This window comes from Mesoplodon bidens, assembly GCF_964165515.1.
Source record: "Mesoplodon bidens genome assembly, chromosome: 6".
NCBI lineage: Eukaryota > Metazoa > Chordata > Mammalia > Artiodactyla > Ziphiidae > Mesoplodon > Mesoplodon bidens.
Window position 1 is genome coordinate 82,325,260 of NC_138162.1, and position 14,785 is coordinate 82,340,044.

General features: G+C 36.7%; 1 long non-coding RNA gene across 1 annotated transcript; it reads right to left on the reverse strand.

Moving 5' to 3' along the window:
• Positions 1-6,301: 6,301 nt before the first annotated feature.
• On the reverse strand, positions 6,302-10,258 carry LOC308619162. The gene is made up of 3 exons (XR_014016134.1): positions 10,234-10,258; positions 7,248-7,355; positions 6,302-6,440 (listed from the first exon to the last, which is right to left on the reverse strand). It is a non-coding gene; the product is annotated as an uncharacterized lncRNA (long non-coding RNA).
• Between the last annotated feature and the right edge of the window lie 4,527 nt (positions 10,259-14,785).

Below are 14,785 nucleotides of genomic sequence, written 5' to 3' on the forward strand. Positions count from 1 at the left end.
ACTCTATGAGATTAGAAATCAATTACAGGGGAAAAAACATGAAAAACAAAAACACATGGAAGCTAAACAGTACGTTACTAAATAACCAAGAGATCACTGAAGAAATCAAAGAGGAGATCAAAAAGTACCTAGAGGCAAATTATAATGAAAACATGATGATCCAAAACCTATGGGATGCAGCAAAAGCAGTTCTAAGAGGGAAGTTTATAGCAATACAAGCCTATCTCAAGAAACAAGAAAAATCTAAAACATCTAACCTTACACCTAAAGGAACTAGAGAAAGAAAAACAAACAAAACCCAAAGTTAGTAGAATGAAAGGAATCATAAAGACCAGAGCAGAAATAAATGAAATAGAAACAAAATAATAGCAAAGAATAATAAAACTAAAAGCTGGTTCTTTGAGAAGATAAACAAAATTGATAAACCATTAGCCAGACTCATCAAGAAAAAGAGGGAGAGGACTCAAATCAATAAAATTAGAAATGAAAAAGGAGAAGTTACAACAGACACTGCAGAAATACAAAGCGTCCTAAGAGACTACTGCAAGCAACTCTATGCTAAAAAAAACAGGCAACCTGGAAGAAAGGGACAAATTCTTAGAAAGGTATAACCTCCCAAGACTGAACCAGGAAGAAATAGAAAATAGGAACAGACCAATCACAAGTAATGAAATTGAAACTGTGATTTAAAATCTTCCAGCAAACCAAAGTCCAGGACCAGATTGCTTCACAGGTGAGTTCTATCAAACATTTAGAGAAGAGCTAACACCCAGCCTTCTCAAACTCTTCCAAAAAATTGCAGAGGAAGGAACACTCCCAAACTCATTCTATGAGGCCACCATCACCCTGATACCAAAACCACACAAAGATACTACAAAAAAAGAAAATTACAGACCAATATCACTGATGAATATAGATGCAAAAATCCTCAACAAAATACTAGCAAACAGAATCCAACAACATATTAAAAGGATTATACACCATGATCAAGTGGGATTTATCCCAGGAATGCAAGGATTCTTCAATATACACAAATCAATCAATGTGATACACCATATTAACAAATTGAAGAATAAAAACCATATCATCATCTCAATAGATGCAGAAAAAGCTTTTGACAAAATTCAACACCGATTTGTGACAAAAACTCTCCAGAAAGTGGGCACAGAGGGATCCTACCTCACCATAATAAAGGCCATATACGACAAACCCACAGCAAACATTCTCAATGGTGAAAAGTTGAAAGCATTTTCTCTAAGATCAAGAACAAGACAAGGATGTCCACTCTCACCACTATTATTCAACATAGTTTTGGAAGTCCTAGCCACGGGAATCAGAGAAGAAAAAGAAATAATTGGAATACAAATTGGAAAAGAAGAAGTGAAACTGTCACTGTTTGCAGATGACATGATACTATACATAGAGAATCCTAAAGATGCCACCAGAAAACTACTAGATCTAATCAAGGAATTTGGTAAAGTTGCAGGATACAAAATTAATGCACAGACATCTCTTGCATTCCTATACACTAATGATGAAAAATCTGAAAGAGGAATTAAGGAAACACTCCCATTTACCATTGCAAAAAAAAAGAATAAAATACCTAGGAATAAACCTACATAAGGAGACAAAAGACCTGTATGCAGAAAACTATGACACTGATGAAAGAAATTAAAGATGATACCAACAGATGGAGTCATATACCATGTTCTTGGATTGGAAGGATCAATATTGTGAAAATGACTATACTACCCAGCAATCTACAGATTCAATGCAATGCCTGTCAAATTACCAATGGCATTTTTTACGGAACTAGGACAAATCATCTTAAAATTTTTATGGAGACACAAAAGACCCCGAATAGCCAAAGCAGTCTTGAGGGAAAAAAACAGAGCTGGAGGAATCAGACTCCCTGACTTCAGACTATACTACAAAGCTACAGTAATTGTGACAATGTGTTATTGGCACAAAAACAGAAACATAGATCAGTGGAACAAGATAGAAAGCCCAGAGATAAACCCACACACCTTTGGTCAACTAATCTATGACAAAGGAGGCAAGGATATACAAGGGAGAAAAGATAGTCTCTTTGATAAGTGGTGCTGGGAAAACTGGACATCTACATGTAAAAGAATGAAATTAGAACACTCCCTAACACCATACACAAAAATAAACTCAACATGGATTAGAGACCTAAATGTAAGACTGGACACTATAAAACTCTTAGAGGAAAACATAGGAAGAACACTCTTTGACATAAATCACAGCAAGATATTTTTTGATCGATCTCCTAGAGTAATGGAAATAAAAAGGAAGATAAACAGATGGGACTTAATGAAACTTAAAAAGCTTTTGCACAGCAAAGGAAACCATAAACAAGATGAAAAGACAACCCTCAAAATGGGAGAAAATATTTGCAAACGAATCAACGGACAGAGGATTAATCTCCAAAATATATAAACAGCTCATGCAGCTCAATATTAAACAAAGAACCCAATCCAAAAATGGGCTGAAGGCCTATATAGACATTTCTCCAAAGAAGACATACACATGGCCAAGAAGCACATGAAAAGCTGCTCAATATCACTAATTATTAGAGAGATGCAACAAAACTACAATGAGGCATCACCTCACACCAGTTAGAATGGGCATCATCAGAAAATCTACAAGCAACAAATGCTGGAAAGGGTGTGGAGAAAAGGGAACCCTCTTGCACTGTTGGTGGGAATGTAAATTCATACAGCCACTATGGAGAATAGTATGGAGGTTCCTTTAAAAACTAAAAATAGAATTACCATATGACCCAGCAATCCCACTACAGGGCATATACCCAGAGAAAACCATAATTCAAAAAGACACATGCACCCCAATGTTCATTGCAGCACTATTTACAATAGCCAGGTCATGGAGGCAACCTAAATACCTATCGACAGATGAATGGATAAAGAAGATGTGGTACATATTTACAATGGAATATTACTCAGCCATAAAAAGGAACGAAATTGGGTCATTTGTAGAGATGTGGATGGATCTAGAGACTGTCATACAGAGTGAAGTAAGTCAGAAAGAGAAAAACAAGTATCGTATATTAACGCATATATGTGGAACCAAAAATATGGTACAGATGAACCAGTTTGCAGGTTAGAAACTGAGACACAGATGTAAAGAACAAACATATGGACAGCAAGGGGGGAAAGCAGCAGGGGGGTGGGGGTGGTGGTGTGATGAATTGGGCGATTGGGATTGACATGCATACACTGATGTGTATAAAATTGATGACTAGTAAGAACCTGCTGTATTAAAAAAATTAAAAAAGTGATGTTAAAAAAATTAAAGAGTAAAAAAGTAAAAAAAAAAAAAAAAAACGTCAGTGAGGGACTTATACCATGCCGCCCTCAAACCTATGATTAACCCAATGTTCTAATCAACTGCTCTACAGATATAAACTACAGTCTTGATGATGGTAAACAGCACAAGAGAAAGTCTATATTAAAATACCACCATGTTACCTTTTACCACATTACTGAACATCCTTTCAAATAAATAGAATATATTAGCAAACAGTATTATGTCATCATGTGCTAAAAAGCAGCAATAAAATGTACTTATAAAAAGCAAAGAATCCTGTATGAAGTAACATATACTTTAAATTTTGAGATATGTGTTTTGAAAATATTTATTTAATGTTCCAGAAATTTGTGGGAAATTGTTTAAAACTGTATAAATTGAGGGGTTTGTTGCTGTTGCAGTTAATTCTTTTCAAGTAACTGAGTGCTTATTTGAGGGGAAAAAACAGCTCTAAGAATAACTTATAAAACTCAATACCAGACTTTTAAAGGCTATTTGGTTTTTTTTGTTTTGTTTTTTGTTTTTTTTTAAACCAGACTTTTAAAGGCTATTTGTAAATATGTTTCACAGAAAGTTTCTACCTGTACTCTAAACGGGCAAGAAACAGAATGGGTAAGTATAAAAAGAACATTTTATTAACTGAAGTATCTCTAGAGGATAGCCAACATTAACTTAATAAATAAATGTGGAATGAATGGATATGTAGTCATGTGTAGTGTTTTAAATCCTAAAAATGTCTTTAAAAATTTTGTATTTTCAATCATAATTCTAAGATACTTTTCCACTATATTCTTTCCCTGGATCTTGGCTATCCACAAGTATCATGAAAGAAAAATATACACCATATCTACCACTGAGTTATCCATTTGTCTTCTAGAAATAAAGTCATTCTTCCATAAAGAACACGTAACTAATTATTTTAAATAATGGTCTAAATGTTAGGGGCGTATCACCATAAATTTTAGTTGTATAAACTCTTAAAAGTTCTAGATTTTTGGCAATTAATGTTATAGCCAGTGGGAGTCATATTTTTACATATCCTCTAAGTCAAATTTTATATTTACAGTTGATATTTTGTTACCATTGAGTTCAAATGATCTCAGCCAACTATCCTCTTATTTAATTTGCTAGGATGGTATGAAATATCAGTGCTTTAAAGAAATGTGGAATGAGAGTATGAGTTTGAGGTGATAAAAATAAGTTAAATTAAAACTCATGTTTATAATTGCATACTATTTTAGTTTAATTTTTGTCATAAAATTAATTCTCTTCCAAGGCTTGCAAAGTCAAAAGTGTTTCTCAACATTTTCATGGGTTTCTTAAGCTTTGAACCTAGCTTACTAACTCATTAATTTTCAAGTCATCTTGAAATATTTCCTATGGAATCCATGGTGACTTATCAGGTGCTATAAAGTTTAACAAAGCAGAGAAATATTCAGTTTATTTGAAGATGCATTTGCGGGATACTATATATATTTTTGGAAACACTATTCAGTTATAATGTGATTACTTTCATAAAACTTCTACCTCTTTTAAAGTTCTTTTCATGTTCCCTCTTGTATTAGAGATAAGTATGTACAGTTCCAGGATAGGAAACATTCTTAACAGTTAAGGTTATAACTAGGATGTTGCTTACAGATGGGAATATTGCAAACAAGGAAGTAAATCTGAAATGTTTGTGATAATAAGAATAAAATAAATATTCATTATATTGAAATGAATTTAAAAATTTAAATATAGCAAGGGAACTAATAGCAATTTGTGAGACAACTAATGATTACATTTCACTACTGAAAATGAATAATTACATTAGTAATTGAAGATCAATTTTAACACCAGTCATTGAGGGGGGCAAAAAGAAAAGAATGCAAATGAAATGTCTTCCCAGTTTTTCTGTAGTCTTAAAGAATAATCTTGATTAAGAAGATTACTGCCTCTGGCTTGGCTGGCTCTACCATTCTGATTTTGTCCAGTGCAACCGGGAATAAACATAATTGTTTATTTTTATTTCTTTCTTAGACCTAAGGCAGTGTTCTGTTTTTCAACAAAAGTATCTTAGTAAGATAAAAGGGTTTTTTTCCTTTTCCTTTTAATCCTAAGAAGGTCTGTTTGAGATATATGCTTCTTACTTATATGTAAATTTTACCAATTTTTTTCTAAATAAAAAAGTGAAAAGAAAACATCTCTCATGTGAACTTAGGTATAGGAAACATTTTGTTCTACCTGAAAAATAATTTAGATGCTGTGGTTGTGAGCCTAGAGGGACATTATGGCTGAGCCTTCATCGAGTCTGCCTTATGTAACTGCTGTGTGTCTGACTCTAAGCTACCAGATGCTGGAAAGAAAGGAAAATGAAAACTATAGTCTTAGACAACTAAATCCTTATTTCCAGCCTAGGAAGACATGAGTATGTAGTTGTGTGTGTGTGTGTGTGTGTGTGTGTGTGTGTCTTAGTTATAACCAGTGATTTGGTAGATAACCAGTGATTTGGTAGAACTCTAAATTAAAAGATACACATCTGGCTGTTTCCTACAAAAGTCAGAAAGAATAGATCTTCGCTTTTAAAGATATAGTTTTGAAGATTCTCAACTGTGGTACAGTATGAATTTAGTCACTTAGCTAGATAATGCACTTTACCTAAAAGCCAGAACCTACCTCTCAACATGACATTGTGATTTTTTAAAAGTCTTTTGAGAGAAAAAAAAAAAAAGATCTCTAAAAGAAAATGGCATATATACATTTGGGTATCCATGAAATAAATGCCTTCAAATGTATTCCTTCTGGATATCAAACAACATGATGTTTTCAATTTTTTTATACACTGTCTTGCATTACAAATTCAAGTATCAGAAGGATATTTACTTGAAGGCCACCAAATTAATGTTGTTAAAAATTATTTTATTTATTCTAAAGCCGTGAGAAAGGATTACATTTCCAAGCTTGTTTATACTCTCTTTTTCTGTGTCTACATCCAAATCCCAGGAAATCATCTTCCCTGGGGACACTCTTGCATTTGGATGGCCATGTGCAAGTTTCAGATTTTTCTGGACTTTTTCCCAGCTCCACTCTGATTTCTTGCTATTCATGGGAAGCTGAAAAAAGAGGAAGAATAAGGAAGAAACTTATAAGAAATTATCGTTAAAATCACTGCAGATATTTCATTAATGAAAACCTTTAGAAAAATGCACTGATGAGAGAGTGTCTGGTAGAGTTTATTATACATTCTAGTGAGGGAGAAAAGAAGCAAAATGCTAAACACATGCATTAACATCATTAAAGACTGTAATAAATACCAATAAAGAAGTAAATAGGGAGCTATGGTAATGAGGTTTGATTACGTAAGCCTGGTTAGGGAAGATTTCTCAGAGGGGATGGTTTGTGAAGTGTATCTTGAAGAGTGGAAAGAAGTTGACCATGGTGACAAGGAGATGCTTAGAGTTCCTGCTACACTATGGGCTTCCTCACATTTCTTTTCATGGTTTTCCTTGAGCGTGGAATGTCTGCTCCACTTCTACCCCGTATACTTTAGTACTCAGCTCAGGCATTTATCTGCTTGGAAGCTATTCCTGAATCTGTCTTTGTTTTTCTTCTCCAGGATGTGTTAGATACAGTTTCTTAGTGCTCCTTTAAATAATCCACAAATATCTCTCTTAACATACTTCCCTTACTGCACTGAAATTATATGTCTTTATGTCTTCTCCCTGTCTCGTTCCTCTTTACAATCCTAGAATTTAGCACTTTGCTTCATAAATTGTGATTGAAAAAATGATGGGTTATTATTCACAAAAACTGCAAATGAAACTTTGGGCCATGACAGAGCAAGGATACAATAAAAGCTTCGAACTGAAACTCCATCAGGCCCAAACTATGAATGGTAAAAGTACACTTGTTCAACCTACATTTTCTCTCTCCTATTTTTCCATTTTCTTTGCTTGCTGAAGGAAATGTTCTTTCTTTCCATAAATTTGTCATTTTTCTTCATCAGAGCCTATATACATTGGAAGAAGCTAAAAGGAGAAGGGCAGAACAATGGATTTTCCATTATTTAAACATTGTTATCTTTTTTTTTTTTTGCGGTATGTGGGCCTCTCACTGTTGTGGCCTCTCCCATTGCGGAGCACAGGCTCCGGACGCACAGGCCCAACGGCCATGGCCCACGGGCCCAGCCGCTCCGCAGCACGTGGGATCCTCCCAGACCGGGGCACGAACCCGCGTCCCCTGCATTGGCAGGCGGACTCCCAACCACTGCGCCACCAGGGAAGCCCAAACATTGTTATCTTTATATATGATTGTTTTTGAGACAAAAAAAAAGATACTTCAAAATCAGTTATAGTCTCAAAAAATTTTAAGTGAATTTCTAGGGAATATTATTAAAATTATGTCTGCATGCTAGAATATAACTTGAGTGAATTAACATAGAGATGATCCATTCAGCTGTAGTATTTGGTCAGACAGTAGGTGACCAAAATGAGCTATTAAATCACCCCATAATCTGGAGGTGAGGTTGAAAGTTTTAATTCAAGTTTCACTATATGGGTTTTTTCAACTGACTTCTTATTAAGAAATTAAGTACTTCTCACCTACTGTCTCTGTGGTAGGCAGAATAGTGGCATCTGAAAGATGTCCTCCCATTGGATGTCCTAATCCCCCAGACCTGTGAATAAGTTAGGTTACATGGCAAAGGGGAACTAAAGTTGCAGATAAAATTAAGGTTGCTGATCAGCTGCTTAAATTAAGGAGATTTTCCTGGACTATCTGGGTGGGTCTAATGCCATTACAAGGGTTTGCTTTTTAAGATTTTTTTAAAATAAATTTTTCTTTATCACTGTGTTCTGAATTCAAAACATTTTCTAAATTTTTTATTTTTAATTTTATTGCGGTACGTGGGCCTCTCACTGTTGTGGCCTCTCCCGTTGTGGAGCACAGGCTCCGGACGTGCAGGCTCAGCGGCCATGGCTCACGGGCCCAACCGCTCCGCGGCATGTGGGATTTTTGGCCGCGTTGGGTCTTCGTTGCTGCACGGGCTTTCTCTAGTTGTGATGAGCAGGGGCTACTCTTCCTTGTGCGCAGGCTTCTCATTGCGGTGGCTTCTCGTTGAGCACGGGCTGTAGGAGTGTGGGCTTCGGTAGTTGTGGCACACGGGCTCTAGAGCACAGGCTCAGTAGTTGTGGCGCACGGGCGTAGTTGCTCCGCGGCATGTGGGATCTTCCTGGACCAGGGATCAAACCCATGGTTTGATCTTCCCAGACCAGGGATCAAACCCTGTGCCAATACAGGGGGGTTCTTAACCACTGTGCCACCAGGGAAGACCCTTTAAGATTTTTGTGTGTGTGTGGACCATTTTTAAAGTCATTATTGAATTTGTCACAATATTGCCTCTTTTTTTTAATGTTTTGATTTTTTGGCCACAAGCCATGTGGGATCTTAGCTCCCCGACCAGGGATTGAACCCACAACCCCTTATTGGGAGGCAAAGTCTTAACCAAGGGACCACCAGGGAAGTCCCCTAACAAGGGTTTTTAAAAGTGGAAGAAGGAGGCAGAAGAGAAGAGTCAGAGACAAGAGGTGTGACAGATGTGACAACAGAAGCAGTGTTAGAGAGATACTATCTTGCTGGCTTCAAAGATGGAGGAAGAATTTAGAGCAGCAGCTAGCATAATGGTACCATGGAGTCAAATAAAATACATGCTATGATGGCAGCCTGCAACATTCAGAGACATTTGCAATGTTAATGAATTTGAATTATTAATCTTTCCCACTCAGCATCTTATTAGGTTTTAAATGGTCAATATTTAGCATCACATTTCTGGAGAGAAAATGAATCCCTGTCGTATACTAAATTTAAAATAAAAGGCTTACACTTGGTGACAAAAGAAAAAAAAAGTTGGAGGAAGAAGCACAAACCAAGGAATACGGGCAGCTTTAGAAGCTGGAAAAAGCAGGAAATGAATTTTCCCCTAGAGCTTACCCACCTCGATTTTAGCCCAGTGAGAGCTGTTTGGGACCTGTGACCAGCAGAATAAGGTAATAAATTTGTGTATTTTTAAGCCACTAAATTTGTGGTTATTTGTTAAAACTACAATAGCAAATGAATACAGTCTTCACTCCCCAAAACTGAAGTTTGAAAAGCAACTCAAGAGAAAAATAACTTTGCTTTTTAGTCAAGTACACTGTTAATTTTGTAATTGTATGAGAAACATTTTAAATTAAGATTACAGTTAAGGAGAAAAACGTCTTATACTGACTCAGGTGAGAAAACCAAGAACTAGTCAGCCGATTCCCCGAGGTCCAACCTTCTAATTTTCCCCTCGTGTTTCTCATGGTGAGTCCTAAGTCTCAGAGTGTGAAGAAGTTTCCAAAGTGAGTTGGGACTGTGAAAGCTCTGTTTCCTCTTCCAAGGGACCAAATATCAACGTTGACACTTGAAAGGATATAGAATTCTACAAATTATCTACAACTCCATTTCAGACTTTTAAAAATGTAAATACCTGATTAAATACATGATTGCAGTAGTTTTTTGCAAACAACAAAAAAATGGAGTAACTGCAAGCCAATCATATAAAACATTATTCTTTAGCGCTAAGATAAGACTCTTGAAGGCTGAGAAAGAACTTGCATTTTATCCATTGCATTTTACCTTACTTAAAGAAGATAACTGCAACTAGTTTTGAACCATTTCCCTTCTACCAACCAAGAATACAAACAGCAGAAGGAAGAAGAGAAGAAATGTGTGGATAATAACAGGAAAGATGTTTAATATTAAAAAGGAGCTGTTTGCTCTCCAATACTAGCTAGAATTATCTCTATAGGTCTATTTAGTATTTTATATAGAATTACATTTCTAGGGAACAGTTTACATTCCGACATTACCTTCACTGGACCTTACCAGTGTTTGTTCTTCTGTACTACTTGGTCATGATCTGCTTCAAATATTTCTTTGGTATCTTTATTTTCCTCTCATTGTCATTCTATAGAGACATAAGAAAGAATCCTTAAAAGTGCATTAACTAAATGTAATCTCTGCTCCTTACTACTCAGGCACATTCTACAGGATAAAATCTCAACAAACCCCTTACTGTAGAGAGAGACAGTAACGGTCAAGGCCACCCACCTCTCACTGTGCTGGTGTTAGGAACAAGAAGAGTAGCTGGGAACTCTGGATCACGTGCTTCCCCTGCACTTGGGCATGGTTAGCAAGTCACTTTTCAGCCCAGTGGTAATCAACACCAGCCTGGAGCTAAAAGGTAACGCAACTGTCTTCTGTGGCCAATTCTTGACTTAATAAACGTATCAGTCTTGAAAGGTTACGTTTTGGCTTCAACAATCTAATCTGAGTAGCTTAAAAACAGAGCTTTAACAGAAGGTAACCTTAAACATGAACCCCACTCAGGTCTGTACACAGGCATTTTTGTTTTGATGATCTTTCCTGCTCTTTCAAAGCTTATGGGGATTTTGCAAATCATGCTTTATTTAGCGTTTCTGTAACTCCCTGTAAATGAGAAGAATGATAAATTTAGTGATAGAGATGGCTTATATTTTGGGACACTGGAAAAAGATCAAGGTCTTAAAGAAATAGTAGTAAGTTCTTTTTTTTTTTTTTTTTTTTTTCGGTACGCGGTCCTCTCACTGTTGTGGCCTCTCCTGTTGCGGAGCACAGGCTCCGGACGCGCAGGCTCAGCGGCCATGGCTCAGGGGCCCAGCCGCTCCGCGGCATGTGGGATCTTCCCGAACCGGGGCACGAACCCGTGTCCCCTGCATCGGCAGGCGGACTCTCAACCACTGCGCCACCAGGGAAGCCCAGTAGTAAGTTCTTTTATGCACGCACATCTCCCACTGAGTTCCATATCGTGAGCACCACTGATTTCACATATTTTATTTCACAATATCTGATTTTCATAAGGTGTCTATCTATTAGCATTTTGGGGCTCATTTAAAAGCATCAGCAACAAACTAGAAATAGAGCCAGAAGTGTATTAAAGAACAGGTCGACTACAGTGTCTAGGCCATCATAAGACAATCAAAACTCACATTTCCAAACTTCATTAAGGGAATGATGAATACTCACTGTTACTTATATGAAACATTTTATACATTGAAGACAGAGACTGAGTGTGAATTAGTGAGGACATTCATTTCTCCCCACTAGAATGTAATCTCCATGAAGGAAGAGATTTTGTTTGGTTGGCTCATTGCTGCATACCCAGCACTTAGCATACTGCCTGGCCCAGAGTAGATGTCTAATGAACATTGATTGAATGGTTCAATAAATTAAAAAGAGTCTGACACAGTTAGAAACTAATAAAAGAATATGAAAAAATAGTTACATTTAAACTTAATGCAGGCATCATTGATTCCTGAGTACCGATGTACTATGCCTTTGCTGCTATAGATCAAAATCAAGAGAACTGTGTAGATAAACTTTATTGTATAAGCAGAAAATTAATTTCATACTAGAAATGGATGGATGATGTAAGTTGAAATGGACTGTCCATTGATGTTCCTAATGTGGTAGCAGAAAAAAAACTGGTGTCTTAAGTGCTTAGTGTTTGATGTCATTAATAATTTTGTAAATCTCTACAGTGTAGAAAGGTTTTGATACTAAACTGTGCATTGTACATAGCTCTAATGCATTGTATTGCCCACCAGTACTTCTATACTGGTAGATTGTGCATTCAGACTCTTAGGCATTAAACATAAATAACTTCTAAATAAATAAATAAATAATGTCTTGGTGCCTGGGATGCAGGTTTACATAGCTATTATTAAATGCCTACATTAGTCCACCTGGATTGTACTCCTGCTACGCACAAAAAGAAGATGCCTTTCAATTCTGTCAACTGGTTCTCCATATGCTCAGCATTTGTCAAGCCTATGCATATGGGACAGGAGTGAAAATGTGAATTTTTTGTGTGTGCATGCATGCAGATAGCGTTTTTGTGTGTGTGCTTGCATGCATATGTGTGTGTGTATTTGTCTAGATGTCTTCCCACCTATAGACCCATAAATTAAGTTCTTAGTAGCTTTTAGCGTACGCACATATGATCAGATGTGCATATTTTCCTCTACACTGTTGGTCAGTAGGGGGAGCTGTCACCTGCCACTGCAGCATGAGGGTGCAAAGGCAAATTCGTTTTCTGTGAGGACCTGTACATCAGTGGTATCTTTTGTCAAAATAAAAACTATAGATTTTGACTGCTAAATATGTCAGTAGGTCAATCAGATAAATACCTAAGAAAGAGTACCATAAGACATGTGATAGTGCATATTATAATTTTTTAACAGAAAATGTGTTATAATGCAAGAAAATAAATTAGGTCAATGGTAGATTATTAGCACTTACGTACCATAGCATAGCTATGATAGAAAACATGTACATCCTTCATCTTCTCTGCTTTTCTCATAAACCCTATTTGTTTGATTATTTGTGTTTATGTTGCATTTGGTGCACATCCTTTGTCATCTGCAAAAATTGAGAGAAAAATGGAAAAATTGAAAAGTAGGAGAAGAAAGGCCCATATGACATGTAAACCAACTTTTAAAAATTTAGTATGATGTTTTCAGGATTCATCTAAAATTTTTTATCATCTACTACATACAGGCTCTATATTAAACACTTAGACATATTCTTATTTAATTCTCAAAAATTATCTTCACAGTTGGTTTTATTAATCAAATTTTACTGGTGAAGGAATCACTACCTAGGGAAGATGGGAGACTTCTTCAGGCTCACACTACTAAAAGGTACTTAATTTGACATTTGAACCCAAGTTTTTGACTCTAATTCCCATGTAATTTTCTCTTCTCCTAAACTACTCCTCCAATCAGCTGTTTGCCCAGTCGCTGGTATATGCCAAGTACATGGGATTATTCTCTTCTCAAAGATAAGTTTCCTTTTCCTCATTCTCATGGTCTGCACTTGAGAACAAAATCTTGCTTAATTTCACCATGTGCTAAAGGTGCTGATGTCATTCAAAGAATCTGTTATTTTTATGTTAAGAAGAGCCTGCCATTCTTCTCTGACTTGGTTGGGCCTGGCCTACAGCAGAATGTTCTGGGAACCTTAGGTGGTGGTCTTGTCACCTGTCTAGAATATCAGGAAATGCACAGAGATTAAGAGGTTGAATCATTAAGAAGCTGACGAGGGAATAAACAGAATCTGTCTGCATATCCCCTCTGTGGCTTTGTTCATGATATTGATTCTGCATTTACTACAGTGTCTGACACAATTATAGTGCCTTATAATTGCATTTTGAGGTATAAAGAAAGATTCCTTAAACCTAAACCTTTTATTAATCAAGATAACCAGCAGTTTATGTTGTTCAAAAGCTAAGTTGGGTCTTATTTGCTAACACTCTGCTATCAAAAAGGAAGGTGAGTTATTGAATAATTTCATTTAATTCTTGAAAATTGCATGCAAAATACATTTTAATAAGAAACATGTAACAGAAGCATAAGCTCTGTTTAAATGGAGTCATTATTCATAAGTTTTTTGTATGTGTATTGATATAATTATTTGCTAAAAACTCATTATATGATAATGAACTTATTTTAAAGATACTATTAATATTATTGGCAACTCCTACACTTTGATTTTGTTTATTATAGGTGGGATCTTGTCCTAATTTTACCATGTAACCTCCAAATCAATACTATTTTGATTTTTTTTTTTTTTTTTTTTTGGCGGTATGCAGGCCTCTCGCTGTTGTGGCCTCTCCCATTGCGGAGCACAGGCTCCGGACGTGCAGGCTCAGCGGCCATGGCTCACAGGCCCAGCCGCTCCGCGGCATGTGGGATCTTCCCGGACCAGGGTATGAACCCGTGTCCCCTGCATCGACAGGCGGACTCTCAACCACTGCGCCACCAGGGAAGCCCTGTTTTGATTTTTGTTCAACAACTTTTGCTTAACCTGAGCCATATCATGTCAAACAGGGACTTCCCTGGCAGTCCAGTGGTTAAGACTCTGCACTTCCACTGCAGGGGATATGGGTTTGATCCTGGTTGGGGAACTAAGATCCCTCAAGCCTCGCAGGGCAGCAAAAAAATAGTTAAATACTATTATAGTAATTTTATTATTTGTTTAAAACTGCAAAACACCTAACCTTTAATCACAAAGACCACCACCACCACCAATCCCCATGCTTGGATTGTCGGCCTCACCTTTGACGTAGTAGGCAGAAATATGAGACTGGGAATTGAAAGAATAAAGATCCAATCTAACAAATTGTGTCAATAATGCTTGAGATCTCAGGTGAGGTTTGAATATAGATTAGATAATCCTTAAAATCCTACAGAGGCAGTGTAGTGCACTGTTGAAGAGCACAGAACTCAGAGATACCTGGCTTGAGTTCAAATACCAGTTCCAACATTTACTAGCTGTGTGACCTTGGGCAGGTTGCTTAAAGCCTCTGGTTCCTCACCTATCAAATGGGAATAAAAAC